The following is a 13,351-nucleotide window of genomic DNA, read 5'->3' as shown; positions in this document are numbered from 1 at the left end:
TTCTGCTCTCTATATGGCAGAGGAGAGGCACAGAGGACCCCAGCCAAGATTCTCTATTATTGGTACGTGGTCGAGCAATCAAGGCCTAGCTTCTCAGGAAGGTGATGCGGGCTGATTCTTAAGTACAGTGTAGTCCCCAAGCACCCACAAAGGAATGTTTGAATACTATATCGGTTAGAACACAGTCTTTATATAATTAATATTCAAGGTTATATATAATATCACAATAACACACTTTGAACTCGGTTATCTATAATGGCAAATATATACAGTTTTACGTAGTACCACAATTACTATTAGATCTCTTTAAAGTTCATCAACGGTACGGTTAACTGGCACACAAATCAGTTTGTGAAGGAAACCAACAATAGAGGTAAGAGGAAAGCAGTTGATAAGAACAACTGGCAGAAATACTGGTCACTACCGTTAAACACAGTTCTGTGTGGAGATCCCCCCACCTGGGCAACCTGTAGAATAGAGATACAAGCCCAGTCCATATATTGTTCACAAGAGACTTCCCAATAGTTCTGCAACCCCAAAGTACCTTGTGTTGTAGCGTTCCTCGTCGGGGAATCGTCGGCCCTTCTTGCTGTCCTCCCTTTAAGGCAGGAGTCACGGGTCATCGAACGTCCAACAGATAACAGGCTGAACTACGACGGTGAAGTGGCAGCTTTGTTCCTAGCAGTGCTCGTTGACGGGGAAGTGTAAACGTCCTGCAAAGAAGAGGCATGCGGGGCTCCTCTGTGTCGATAGTTCTGGACCGCAAAGAGTTTGAAGAACTGTGGCCCAGCAAGGGCATTGAGTCGTCGGTGTCTCTGTGGTCTTTGGGTGGTGGGAAACCCACCGGTGTATGCCCCTCGCCGCATCGACGGTCAGGCCTTCTGCAGCGGTATAAGACGGCGGCGATGCGGACAAGAGCGTCCTTGGATTCGAAAGTTCTTAGGCAAATGGGAGCACGGCGGCTCTGGTCGGTGACAGCGGTCGTCAACAGTGGCGGACAACAGTCCAGGTGCTTCTCCTTGGGATTCCGCAGCAGTCCCCATCTCGGGTCGGCAACCTGTCGAAGGTGTGTCTACCAGGGAGCTTTGTCAAAGATCAGCTGGTCACGATGATCCCTCATAGCTCGGGAAGAAGGCGCCTTACCAGATGCTCTCTGGGTCAGTTCTTGGACACACAGCAGCTTTCAGATTGTGAAAGAGAGCCACAGCAATTCTTCTCGTCCAGCAGGGCTTCAAGTTCAAGCTTCAGTTTTACTCCAGTTACTCGTCCTAGCAGTGAGAGGTCCCCAGATATACTGTTGATCTCCCATTTAATTCCGTTGGGTCATACTCAAGCATTCGATCCCGGCGAAGGGCATTCATGCAGGCAGGCAGCCAATCAGACACACTGTGCATTCAGACCATTCAGTTCTCTCCAGACACTCACAACAAGTTATGTGTATTGGGACAAGTACCTAGCCATTCAACACTCCACACTGCATTCATACCGGTTTCGGGCAGGGCTGTCTCAGTCATTGTATCAAACACCAGATACTAGACACCCACAACACAGAATGCACATTCGTCACACACTCCATTCACCCAGGTCCCACCCACAGGCATACCCACAACATATGGTCGTTGGGAAGGCTCCAGCCAGTCTGGTCAGCACTTCCCCACACTACCATATATGGAACTTCCACCCAACAGCCAATCAGGGGGAAGGGACAGAGACAGGTCTTCCCGGGACTTCGGGAAGATCAAGGTAATAGGCGATGGAAGGCAAGAGGCCACGACAATGACAGGGCCTGGGCATCCCAAAATGGAGGACGCTCAGGGCACCACTCAATTCAGCACGGAGCTGCCACCAGTCCGTAACCTGCTCTGTGGGGCAACCACAGGTGCCCAAAAACATACACTAGGGGCAGAGGGTTGCACCCCTACCCATGGGTGCCATAAGGGTATCCCATGGGTCTGTCACCAAAACCAAAAGAGAGAGCTGCACCGCCAGGAGTTCCACATGAACTCCTGCATGGAAAACATGACAGAACACACGATAAAAATCAGTAAAGGATAAGGATACGGAGGCTCTGTCCCTCCGATGCATTTCCAGCATCACAGTGCAGTCCAGGGGCAGGAGCAGGAGGCAGCATAGGTCGCCGCGGAGGGGCCTGTGCATGTCACTGTCACTTACACTGTTACTGCATCACCATGCACCAGCAGGGATGCCCCATCCCAGGCCCGTCCACAGGTAAGTGGGAGGTCCACGTCATCTGGTGATTGAGTCCATCCTGATTGGGGTCACGTTGTGCACACGTGACATTCGTGATGATGTACATAGTTCTTGGGGGGACCACGCAAGTCATCACAAAGTGCTGTGTGGCAATGTGTCCCAGCTGGGAGGGATGATGGTTGGGGGTTTCCTCCATGTGTCGGCCAGTCTTGCGGCCCTCTCCTCCTCTGTGCACACTATACGCCAGTTGTTCTCCATGCCGTCTTCCGGCCCAGATATCGCCAGGGCCCCCTGTGGACCTGCCCCAAACAATGCAGCCAGCCTGGTGGAGATCCCATCCCTGCCACTTTCGGGAGTCGGAGGTCCAGCAGGGGTGGCTACCCCACAAACTGGACCCCAGCAGATAGAGGATGTGCCGGAATCATTGGGCAGAGGATGTGCACGAAGGCACCGGGGGATTCCATCAGCCCGAAGGCCGTCATGGTAGCAGAGGCAGTTGTGTTGGAGGCAGCAGCAGGCTCAGCATGGGGAGACATCATGGCTCGGGGCCATCAACACCCCAGGGGCGGGCATCAGCCGAGGGGCAGGAGGACCCCGGACTGGGAGTGTCTTCCGTGTGGCAGCGGTTGGGCCAGCAGATAGATACGGAGAGGCGGAGGGCAGAGAGGGCATGGCTGAGGATGGTCAGGGCGGAGAACTCCATGCAGCGGGTTTTGAGGTGGGTGGAGGGCCTTTAGAAAACTCGCAGGGAGTTGAGGGATTCCATGGCTGCATCCCTGCAAGACCTCGTGGCCAGGGAACAGGCCCACCTCCAGAACATCAACATGGAGTTCGATGATGCCCTGGGCCGGAACATCAAAAAGTGAGCCCTGGGACTAGCCCACTGCCTTTGTACATAGTTCTTTAGGGTTAGGTTTCCTTTGTTTTATCTTTTTGGAGTTCATGGACTTTGATCCACTTTATGTATATAGTATTTTATTTATAGGACTTTTTTGTAGGTTTCCTTTTGCTTGGGGATCATGGACCCTTTGGATTTCCATTGTATGTAGTTCCATACTTGTACATACTTTAATTCTTTGGACATCCCATGGATTAATGGATTTTATTATTTTTTATGTACTTTATTTGGACGACTTCTCTTTTTTCCTGTTGTGGATTTTTGTTTCGCATTGGATTTTTCCAATTTTTTTTCTCTTTCATAATTTCGTAATTTGTAAATTTGAATTTTCATTATGTTTTTTCATTACGTTTTTGAATACATTTCATCTATCTTGATTATTGGTGATGTGTACTCTCATTGGTTTTGTGCATGTCTCTATGAGCATTGCCTCAGTCATGTGTTGCCACTGTGTGGCTCTGTTGTACATTTATGCATGGCCATGGTGGTTCTTTTAAGACTCTCATGGTATGGGTAATTTGGGAGTGGGTGCAGTGGATGGTTGCCTGCTTGTACTGGAGGGCAGGGGGGATTTGGGTTGGCATTAGGGCCATGGGTCTGTTTGGTTAGGACATGTTGTTTGGTGGGCCATGTGTCGGGGCCTGCTGGCAGGTGCCCGTCAATGGTGGGTGGGGTGGGGGACATGAGTCAGGGCCTGCTGGCAGGTGCCCGTCAATGGTGGGTGGGGAGGGGGACATGAGTCGGGGCTCCCAAGTGCATGGTGCCATGTGGCCTGCCTGCGAGGCATTGTATGGGTTGATGGGCTGCCTGTGGGGCATTGCCAGGGGTGTAGGGTGATTAATTGTGGTGTGGGCTGCCTGTGGGGCCTGGGGAGGGCCACACCCGGGAGGGCCCACACAGCCAAATCGCATGTATAACTCCCTGCGCACCCCCGAAATACACGTACCCCACTCGCGCCAGGCCAATCATGTGTAAAACTGCAAGCGCACCCCCGAAATACACATACCCCGGTCACGCCAGGCCAATCGCGTATAAAACTACATGCGCACCCCCGAAATACACATACCCCGCTCGTGCCAGGCCTATCGCGTATAAAAGTCCCAGCGCACCCTCGGAATACACATACCCCGCTTGCGCCAAGCCAATCGTGTTTGAAACTGCACATGCACCCCAGAAATACACATACCCTGCTCGCGCCAGGCCAATTGCGTGTAAAACTCCATGCGCACCACCGAAATACACGTACCCCGCTCGCTCCAGGCCAATCGCATGTAAAACTGCACGCACACCCCTGAAATACACGTACCCCGCTTGCGCCAGGCCAATCGTCTGTAAAACACCATGCGCACCCCCAGTGGCGTAACACAAAATGTGGGGGCCCACCGGCGAGCATGCTGAGGTCCCCCCAACTCAGCAACAAATCACTGGTCGCGCCTCACTCTGGGCCGGCATAGATTATCATGCTTGTGCAATACATGCAAACGTTCTGCTGAAGGGATATGATGCACACTGCACTAGGAGAAAGATATAAATATGTGTTTTATTGTGATATACAGCACACTTTCTGAGAATAATTGGCTAAATAGCCAGAGTGTTTGCAATTGTTTTGTAGGGTAACACCAATCCAATAGATGCAAGTCACCAACAGTGCAGAGGGACATTAAAGCTTTGCTATTAAAAATGCCATGCCACAATGAAAACATGTCCAACTGGCTGCACAATGTAGAACAGTGTAGACATGCAATAATGTTACAGTAAAGCATGCCAGGCCACATTTAGATATACCTAGACTGGTTGCACCAAAATGCCAATCAAAGCAATTACACTCATCAAGAAGAGAACACACATTCAAGCCCATGCCCTCTAACAACACGGCTAAACTCTTTAAAATCTGCAAGGAACTGGTCAATCCTGTTGCAGTCTTTAGCTCTCCTGTTCCCTCCCAGACCCTCTGTATGGCTCTGTCATCTCACTTCTCCGCTTAAACTCAGGACATCCTGTCCTCCATCTCCTCTTCCTCTCCCTCTTCCTCTTCCTCTATCGGACCCCCATAGGCCATCTCTACCTCTCTTCCTCCTTTCTCCTCTTTCTCTCTGACAACACCTGACAAGGATTCTAGACTAGTCTGATCTATGAAAGTGTCTTCCAAACAGGTGCTCCCCTGCTCCTCCAGGACCATCAAGGACCATATTGACACCCTCGCTCCAGCCTTGGCCGATTTCTGTAATCACTCTTTCGCCACTGAAATGTTCCCCTCTCCCCTTAAGCACTCCCTTATGCACTCACTCCTCAAGAAACTGTCTGCTGATCCTGCCTGCCCAGCAAACTATCGCCCAATCTCCATCACCCCTTTCCTGGGCCAACTGTTGGAAAAGCTGGCCATCTCCCAGCTTACTCTCCACATGGAATCTGTTGGTTGTCTCCATGACCTTCAGTCTGGCTTCAGAGCTGACAGAGTCACGGAAACCACTCTCCTGAATACCTGTGAAGATCTGCTCTCTAACCTTGATTCCAGTATTCCTTCTGTCCTCATCCTCCTTGATCTTTCCTCTGCTTTCGACACAGTCAACCACGCCATCCTGATCCATCCTGATCAATCACCTCCATGATAACCTGGGCATCACGGATCAGTCCCTTTGTGGCTGACCTCCTTCCCTTTGGACAGCCCCTCCCAGGTCCAATTTGGTCCCTTTCTCTCCGCTCCATCCTCTCACCCTGGTTTTTCAACCTCTACTTGGCCCCTTTGTCCCACCTGATCTCTACCTTCTCCTCTAACTTTCAGTGTTATGCGGATGACACTCCTCTTTCCTCAGGCTCCCCTCAGACTCCTCTCCTCTCTCGCTCATTCCTGACTGTCTATCCGCGATTCAGGATTTTTGTGCCTCCAACGATCTCTGCCTTAATGTCACTAAAATGGAGATCCTTCTCATTTGGACTCCTGCAACTGCTTTCCCTCTCTCACTCTGGCCGTCCGCCTTCGGCCCTCTTCCTTCACCTTCCTGTGATGCAAACAACCTTGGTGTCATCTTTGACTCCATTCTCTCTTTCTCTCCTCACATCTCGGACGTCGCCAAGAAGTCCCACTATCAGCTGCACCTCCTCAAAGGGACTCTTCCCTTTCTCAGTTTCCCTCAGAAGCTCACTGTCGCCAGAGCCCTGGTTCTCTCTAGGCTGGACTACAGCAACAGCCACTTTATCAATCTGCCTTCCTCTACTGTCCACCCTCTGCAACTAATCCAGAACAGGACTGCAAGATTTATCCTTGGCCTCAAGCCCAGGGATCATATCTCTCCAGCCCTGAAATCTCGCCACTGGCTCCCACTTGCTGCAAGGATCAAGTTCAAGACCCTTTGCATTGTCCACAAGGCTTCCTGGGCCTGGGGCCGCACTACATCCAACGCTCTTTTCCAAAAAATCTTCCTTCTCGAGCCCTTCACTCAGCTACCTACAACTCTCTAAGGTTTAGATGCTTCTCCAGGGAGAGGGTGGGGGGTATATCTCTCTCCTCTGCAGGTGCCTCCCTCTGGAATAGCCTCCCTGCCCTTCTCAAACTTGAACCGGACCACCTGATGGTCCAGAAGCAGCTCAAAACTTTCTTCTTCTCTGCTTTCTCTCTCTCCCTCCCCTGCTGGCCTACCTGACCTACCTGTCTGCTGTACCGAGTGGTTGCTTGGCTTCCCTCAGAGTCTCACTGAGTCCAGACTCTTTCCTGATCAGTCACCCTTGCACTGCCTCTGGGCCTACCACACACTTAGGGGCTGTGACTGTAACCCTACAGTCCCTTGATCTCCTTGAACTATCCAGAGCCCCGCTGCCCTGGCTGCACTTAATCAGAGCATTGCTGCCCTGTTTTTCCCTCCCCTCTCCCTTGCACTTCCCTCCTCCCTTTCCCCTTGCACTTCTCGTTCTTGCACTTGCACAATCTGAATGACACAAGGCCTAGTAAGATCGTTTGTCTTGTCCTCCCTCTATCTTCCCTCACTTGTCTTGTCGCGCCTAGAAACACCTGTGTACATGTGCGTTATAAATGACTTATATCATATAATTTGATCACAGATGCCCCAAAAAATATACAATGCTGCAGTAAGAAATGGCTAGACTGGCAGCACACAAATGGCAGTCTAGTCAGGTAATTCACTTAACAGGACTGCTTTATCAGAAATGCCCAGTTAAAAAAAGTCATACCAAACTGAGGAATGCACCAAAATGCCTCTCTAGCCACTAATACCACATATCATGCCTGCTTAGTCTGGACATGGACAGCCATTATGATTTGTTGCACAATCCTGCACCCCCACACATCCCCTCTCGATCCCAACCCTACCCCAACCTCCAAAATCAGCTCCTTGGCCCAGAATTACCTTCACGTCCCTCTTTCTTGTCCCAGAGCTTACGTATGAGGCTCTTTGCCTCTTAAGTAAGTACTGGGATGAAGCTGGGATGAGGAAGAGTGGGACTAGGAGTAATGAAGATTACAGGTAGCTAAGTCAGGCATTACCTCCATGTACCTCTACCTCACCCAAGTACTTGTGTATGAGGCAGCGTGCCTTATACACAAGTACTGTCTCATACACACTGAGACGAGGAAGAATAGGGCTAGGAGTAATGAGTAATCAAGGCATTAAACACAAGTATTGGTGCAACACCATTGAGTTGACTGGGATTCAGCACTCCCCCTCCCCCCTGAAATTTTGGGCTACGTTGACTCAACCTGACTGACCTTCAGAGCAGTTGCCAGACAGAACAGGACACAGATGTTAAATGGCACCTGGGTTTCGCTGTTAACAAGAGCCCAGCAATTACTAACATAAAGCATTTCACTATTAGTACCTGCATTCAAATGCCACATTTTTTAGGCAATTGAAATTGTGATGTGGGTTTAATACTTGCATGCCAGTGGAGTGATTGGAAGGGTAGAGGGGGAACAGGAGACCATTCATTCTCACAGCAGTCCATAAGTGGGTGCTTTCAACCTGAAAGGAGAGAGTTAACTGCTTGTAATAGTGAAGCTGCACAAGAATAGTCTCATTAAAATGCATAAAGAAATTAGATGCCCCCAAAACAAATAAGTTTCTCCCTCCCCCACCACAAATGACGTTAGCGCCTCTCCCAACATCTGAAGGGTTAACCTCCGAAATGTAGGTTTTGTTGCGCCCCTGAACGCAAGCACACGCACCATTCACCATATACACACACGCACACCCAGCCAACCATACATTTAAGTGTGCATTCTTTCACCATATAGGCACACCCAGGCAGCCATCCATACATTGAAATGTGCACTCTTTCACCATACAGGCACACCCAGGAAGCCACCCGTACATTTAAGTGTGCACCCTTTCACCATACAGGCACACACACCCAGGCACCCACCCATACATTTAAGTGTGCACCCTTTCACCATGCACTCACACAGGCAGCCACCTATACATTTAAGTGTGCATCCTTTCACCACACACTCACACATGCACATGTCATGGGGTTGAGGGGAGCCCTAATACTCCAAAAAGAAATTGGGCCTCATTACAACTATGCCGGCCTGGAAACTATGCTGTTTCCGGATGGGCATAATTCAGCTGTGCGGGTGGTTGCCGTCCCGCCTGGCAGGTCAGACCTGCCGGGCGGAACGGCACCCACTCGCAGAGTTTTCACAGAAGCACCAGCACTGTTATTAATGTGCTGGTAATTCTGTGGTCCCCATTCCCATAGAGTCCGTTGGAAATGGGGACTTACCATTTGCCGGCGCCTGACTACCCGGACCACCGGGGTTGTAATCACCCGGTGTTACCGGGAAGTCGGGCACAAGTAAATTATTAGGGGTCTGGCGGCAACCTGCCGATAGCACCGGCACTGTTACCGCCAAACCCGTAATAAGGTCCATTGTTTCTTTTTGAAGTCACTCTGACTTCATAAAGAAATTATTTCCATTAAAGAGCGAACCATAACGGAAATAATTTCTTTGTGAAGGGAGAGTGCCTTCAAAAATAAACTATTTTCTTTTTGAAGTCATAGGGCTCCCCTCACCCCATAACATGGAGACCTCCAGCTTAGGGTCTTCCATGCCATGGGCAGGGCTGTGCCCTCAGACTTCGAAAAGAACGTTTCTTTTTGTAGTTTCTCTGACTTCCTAAAGAAGTGATTTCTGTTACAGAAATCATTTCTTTATGAATGCAGAGTAAATTCAAAAAGAAAAAAATATTTTTTGAAATAGAAAATATTTTTTTTTCCTCCAGTGGGGCCCCCCCAGGACATGTGCTGGCGGTGCCCCCCCACCGCAGGGGCTGCGGGGGCCCCTGTTACGCCAGTGCACACCCCCGAAATACACGTACACCGCTCGTGCCAGGCCTATCGCGTGTAAAAGTCCCCTTGCGCCCCCGGAATATGCGCAGGCAGCCCATCCACCCTGGCCATGCCCCGCAGGCAGCCCGTTCACCCTCCCCATGCCCCACAGTCAGCCCATTACCCCTGGGCATGCCCTGCAGGCAGCCCATTCACCCTCCGCATGCCCCGCAGGCAGCCCATCACCCCTGGGCATGCCCCACAGGCAGCCAATTCACCCTCCTCATGCCCCACAGGCAGCCCATTCACCCTCCCCATGCCCCACAGGCAGCACATCACCCCTGGGCATGTCCCGCGGGCAGCCCATCCACCCTCCCCATGCCCCACAGGCAGAACACACCACAGGGGGGACTTCTTCCACGTAATTTACCTGACGCGAACGGGGTACATGTATTCGGAGGGGTGGTGCGGGAAGTTTTACACGCGATTTCGCTGGCGCGAGCGGGGTACGCATATTCCGAGGGGTGCGCGGGGAGTTTTACATGCAATTTCGCTGGCATGTGAGGGCTGTGTGGCATTTTTAGCGCATTTTCCTGGTTGGGGGGCTGTATAATGGTCCCCTTGCCTTTGTGCCATGTAGGCGATTTGTGTGATGTTTTTGGCACACAGGGCGGGGATGGGGTCATAACTGCCGCTGCTGCAGGCTCGCTGCACCACTCTGCACCACGGCTGGTTATGGATGTATGAATCCATGAATACGCTGTGCGTCAAAATGGGTTTTGGCGCACGCGGCTCGGCGCAAGCTGCCGCACCCGCAGTCTGTGCACCAGCCGCGTGCGCCACTTCTGCGCTTAATTCCATGAATTGCCCCAATAATGAAGCAGCCCATTTTAGCCTATTGTTAGGAGACTTTTCTGGTCTTGGGTGATACTTTTGCTATGATATTTTATTTTATTTTGTGTATTAATTGAACAGGAACCTAGATTCAGGAAGCAAAGGCTCTTTGTTACAACTATATTAAATGGTTAAAGGGGCAAGTGGTTCTTACGACGTAGCATTTATTAGTGGCATGCTATCATGTGCAGCAGGGAAGAGTTAATAGTTACAATTATTGTTGACCAAGTACTGAAAGAGGATGTGTGGGTGAACGAAACGGTGGCCTGCAAAGTGTGGTCAGTGAGGTGTAATGAGCCAGGTGCGTTCGGGAGGTATATCTTAAAAAAAGGTTCTCTATGAAGAAGAGGGTCTAATTTTTTTTCCGAATTGCATGAAGGTGAGGATTAATATCTGGTTGCGGGGAATACGGTCCACAGTCTGGAGCAATAGATTGACAATGCTTGTATCTTTTTTCTTTCTCTTTTGCATTTTTGCTGATTTACTCGTGCGTGGTACTCTCCCCTGCTAACGCGCTGATGGACAGAGTTAGTGACTCTGTGTACCAGGTACAAGAGACCATGCATGGTGGTAAGTCTGCATAGAGTGGAGCTGACTTTGAAATGGTTGCATTCTCGCAGAGGTAGCCAGTGAAGGTCAAAGAGCATGGGCATTTTGTGGTCATAATTGGGATGAACCTTGAGGTTTTGGCAAGCAGCATGAGGAATTGTGCTCTTAGGTGGTAAAGTGGTGGTAGGTAGTCCGGTGAGCAGGACATTTCGTCCACCCAGGTGAGATGGTATGTGTCCCTGTACTGTGGATCTGAAGATGGTGTCTGGTAGAAAAGCATGCCTATCCGTCGGACAGATAGCATTTGGTGACTGCTTTCCTCACTTTGTGCATATTGTATTGTAGTCATCATTTATATAGTGCCACTTCCCCATTTGTATGGTCTCCATGTGCTTATGCATCGAACGCCCTCAGGGACCGAAGTTCATGTATGGGTGATTATAAGAGTTACCTTAAAGATGAATGTGTGCCTTCTGCCAGGTTAGGGCTTAGGAGGGCTGGCTTGGCTCCAGTAAGCATCCGGGAAGTCAGGCACGAAGGCAGTGATGTTGGTGGTTTAGGATAGAGTGCTAGTGTCGGAGACTCAATGTGTTCCCAGCAAGACTGACATTTTTTATAGGTTGTCGCTGAGACATGTAAGGTGTTTCAGTGTGGATAACTATGCAGCTGCAAGACCGGATTTGCATAGCCCATAGCCATAGCTGCATTCAATAGTGCATAGATGGTTGGCCGTGCCTGCAGCATGTGTTCACAGACGTGGTGCAAGTTAAATATACCTTAAAACCTGTATGGTGCTCATCTTCGATGCCACTTTTCCTATGTCCAAGGTGATTGGCTGGCCTTGTCAGCTGAGGACTCCCTAGATTGAGAGCCTAAGCAGTGGGTGGGGGCCCAGAGGGACAGAGGAGTGATGGATGATCGTCTGGTGTTTGAGGTGGTAGATGGTCTGAGTTTATCATGGTGTGCCGATGGGAATGCTGCCGACATCCGTTTTGGTTGGTGGAGATAGGTGTGTTGTTGGGTTTGGTCTATTGCCTATGGGCGTGCATCAGTCACATCATAGAGTGTGAGAAGATTCAAAGGGAGGAAGGGAAGAGCCAGTGTTAAGATGGATTCCTGAACTTTGACCTGGTGGGCAGAGGTTCAGAAGGCCAGCCTAGTTTCTTAGAAGAGGGTAACCTTCTGGACAAGCCAGACCAATCAAGGCAGCATTGGCAGCAGTCAAGACTAGGGGCCTCATCACGACTTCGGCGGTAGGGCCGGCGCTATTAGCGCGGGGGCAATTAGCGCGACCGCCATAGACCCCGGCGCTAATAGCACGGGATCACGAGTTCGGCGGACCTGGAATTCCCCATTCCCCATTGAGCCCATTTGGGAATGCCCCATTCCCCATTGGGCTCAATGGGGAAATTTCGCGCTCATACCGCCGGCGGATTTCCCGCCGGCGGTATGAGCGTGAATTTTCAGCGGTTTTCACACCAGCTCAGAGCTGGGTTGAAATCCGCCGAAGCCCTGATTCGGCAGAGCCTTAAATCCGGCGGTAATAGCGCTACCGCCGGATTTAAGGGTTACCGCCGAAGGCGTGATGAGGCCCCAGGTCTTCGGAAGGGGTGAGGGTGACTGAAATACCTCAATGAGCACACAGAGTAAAGGACACTTACAAATCGTTCCCAGTCAGGTGTATATATATTACATGGCCACAGTAGTGGCCATGTAGTTATGGTTAAGTTGCTGTTTCCATAGGGCACTTTTTGGGCGGCTTATAACTACGCTCTCCCTGGACGGATCCTCACCAAACTTTGCAAAAAAAGTAGTTGGGTCACTCTGAATTCTTTTGCAAAGTTTGGTGATGATTCGTCCAGGGGGGGGAAAGTTATAGGGGGGGTCCCAAAACTTTTTTTTTCCCATTGACTGAATGGGAAAAAACTTTGTGCACGGCTACAGTCCGAACCGCTGGACGGATTTACACCAAATTTGCGGCAGGAGCGGCGGCCTGGTACCAAAAGCGTGCTTTTGTAAATTTGGTGTAAATCCGTCCAGTAGTTTTTTTGAAAAATGACCAAAATGTAAGGCAAACAAATTAGTGATATCTGCGTTTGCTTCGCGGACGGACTTCCCTGTTCGCTCCGCGGACAGCACCCCGATTGGCCCATGGCCTTGCGTCATGTCCGCGGACATGCGACGTGTTCGCTGATTGGACGACGAGGGGCGTGGAGCGCATCAGATTTTCTGTGGCGCCCGCCATCTTGTATTCGCAGTCGACCGCGTACAGCGCAGTGAAACGTGGATAAAAAATTGTATTTAGTGCCGTGTGTTGGTGTGTAAGAGTGTTTGGGGAGGGTGGGGGAGTACGAGATAGGTTCAATGTTTTGTTTTTTTATGTGCTAGACCTTTTTGTTGCGTTCGATTTGTCCGCGGAGAACACAGCTGTTCTGACATTTTGTAAATAAACTAAATGGTGGGGTGTTTAGAGGACGGAGTATGTGTCATTTTTGTTCGCAAGGAAGATAAAAATGAGCT

This window comes from Ambystoma mexicanum, chromosome 6p (assembly GCF_040938575.1).
Source record: "Ambystoma mexicanum isolate Mex_15411 chromosome 6p, UKY_AmexF1_1, whole genome shotgun sequence".
Taxonomy (NCBI): Eukaryota; Metazoa; Chordata; class Amphibia; order Caudata; family Ambystomatidae; genus Ambystoma; species Ambystoma mexicanum.
The sequence above is the reverse complement of the archived record's forward strand: the minus strand, read 5'-3'. Positions refer to the sequence as shown.